Genomic DNA, 2,500 nt, shown 5'->3' with positions numbered 1-2,500 from the left:
CTGGCAGTGAAAATTTTTTCTAAGTCCGAAAGGCTCCTCTCGTTTCAAATGGTGAAACGAGGGGAGCCTTTTGGACTTAGAAAAATTTGACCGCCCGGTCCCAAACGACGGGAGACTTTCTGGACTTAGAGTTATTTGACCAGAAACATCTCAAGGCAAAGAGGGGAGCCCTTTTGACTTGCACTAACATGACCTCGAACGAGGGGAGCCTTTTGGACTTAGAGTTAGGGTAACGGTTAGCTTAGGGTTAGGGTTAGGGTTAGCTTAGCGTTAGGCCTAGGTAGGCTTAGCGTTCGGTTAGGCTTAGGTAGGCTTAGCGTTCGGTTAGGCCTAGGTAGGCTTAGCGTTAGGTTAGGCTTAGGTAGGCTTAGCGTTAGGTTAGGGTTAAACTTGGCTAAACTTGGCGCCTGCACGTAACTCGAGCTGGCCAATAGGTTGGCGCAAAAAGTTTTGAAATGGTGAAAATCTTAAGTGTGCTTATAGAATAGGGGGACTGACGCCCACTTTTAAGATAGTGGTGCACACCCCCGTTAATTATGATGTGAGAGCGCCAAACTTGGCGCCTGCACGTAACTCGAGCTGGCCAATTGTTTCGCGCAAAACGTTTTGAAAATGGTGAAAATCTTAAGAGTGCTTATGGTATATGGGCACTAACGCCCAGTTTTAAGATAGTGTAGCAAATCCCCTTAACGATGATGTGACAGCGCCAAACTTGGCGCCTGCACGTAACTCGAGCTGGCCAATAGTTTGCCGCAAAACGTTTTGAAAGTGGTAAAAATCTTAAGGGTGCTTATAGATTAGGGGGACCGACGCCCAGTTTTAAGATAGTGTAGCACACCCCCCTTAACGATGATGTGACAGCGCCAAACTTGGCGCCTGCACGTAACTCGAGCTGGCCAATAGTTTGCCGCAAAAAGGTTTGAAAATGGTGAAAATCTTAAGGGTGCTTATAGATAAGGGGGACCGACGCCCAGTTTTAAGATAGTGTAGCACACCCCCCTTAACGATGATGTGACAGCGCCAAACTGGGCGCCTGCACGTAACTCGAGCTGGCCAATAGTTTGCCGCAAAAAGTTTTGAAAATGGTGAAATCTTAAGGGTGCTTATAGATAAGGGGGACCGACGCCCAGTTTTAAGATAGTGTAGCACACCCCCCTTAACGATGATGTGACAGCGCCAAACTTGGCGCCTGCACGTAACTCGAGCTGGCCAATAGTTTGCCGCAAAAAGTTTGAAAATGGTGAAAATCTTAAGGGTGCTTATAGAATAGGGGGACCGACGCCCAGTTTTAAGATAGTGTAGCACACCCCCCTTAACGATGATGTGACAGCGCCAAACTTGGCGCCTGCACGTAACTCGAGCTGGCCAATAGTTTGCCACAAAAAGTTTTGAAAATGGTGAAAATCTTAAGGGTGCTTATAGAATAGGGGGACCGACGCCCAGTTTTAAGATAGTGTAGCACACCCCCCTTAACGATGACGTGACAGCGCCAAACTTGGCGCCTGCACGTAACTCGAGCTGGCCAATAGTTTGCCGCACAAAGTTTTGAAAAAGTGTAAAATCCCAATTTTGCGCTCTTTAGGGTGTGGTCTTTGAGCTTCGGGTTTTCGTCGGGAAATTTCGGCAATCATCGGTCATCTTCGTGGAAATCTCTTCGTTTTCGTAACTCTGACATGCAGACGCACGTTTGGAATGCCATGGGGAGCGCTTTGGAGCAGTTTCGAAAAATCGAAATTTTCGACATTTTTCTAAGTGTCTAAACTTGGTTGGGGGAATAGACGGTTTCGGGTTATAATGTAGGGCAGGCATCGGGAAAGACCGAAAGAGCAATTGAGCTGTATCGGTCCGTAACAGTAAGCCCTGCTCGGTAATGTGTTCTCGGGTAGGAAAGGAGGGTATTTGGAGGAAAAAGGAGCAAAGTCGACCAAACTTGCTCGGTCGGTAGCATGAAATGACTGAACTTGAAGCCAAGTTGTCTCGGTGTGGACAACGAGAGAACGGATGGATGTTGTACCTGATGGCCTTTGGCCAAGAATAGCGGCTTAGATTCGGAAGAATCATTCTTCCCCGATGTATCTTGTCGGCATTCCGTGCACTTGGCTGTCTCACTGGTATGCCGGAAGCTTACTAGGGTGAAGCAGTGGAAAGACGTGGCAAAGAGAGAACGGGTTTCCCTCGGACAGGGTCGAACGCCTCGTGCGTCTTCCATGGCCGGGAGGATTCCCAGTGCAGCTTGACGGTGAAATGCCAGCCTCCTTTCAAAGGAAGCAGACGCAATAGGGTTCCCGCCGGGTTCCCTGAGGGATAGCTACCTGGTTGATCCTGCCAGTAGTCATATGCTTGTCTCAAAGATTAAGCCATGCATGTCTAAGTATAAGCACTTGTACTGTGAAACTGCGAATGGCTCATTAAATCAGTTATCGTTTATTTGATTGTACCATTACTACTTGGATAACCGTAGTAATTCTAGAGCTAATACATGCGAAAAGTCCCGACTTCT

Source organism: Orbicella franksi, unplaced genomic scaffold (assembly GCF_964199315.1).
Source record: "Orbicella franksi unplaced genomic scaffold, jaOrbFran1.1 SCAFFOLD_227, whole genome shotgun sequence".
NCBI lineage: Eukaryota > Metazoa > Cnidaria > Anthozoa > Scleractinia > Merulinidae > Orbicella > Orbicella franksi.
The sequence above is the reverse complement of the archived record's forward strand: the minus strand, read 5'-3'. Positions refer to the sequence as shown.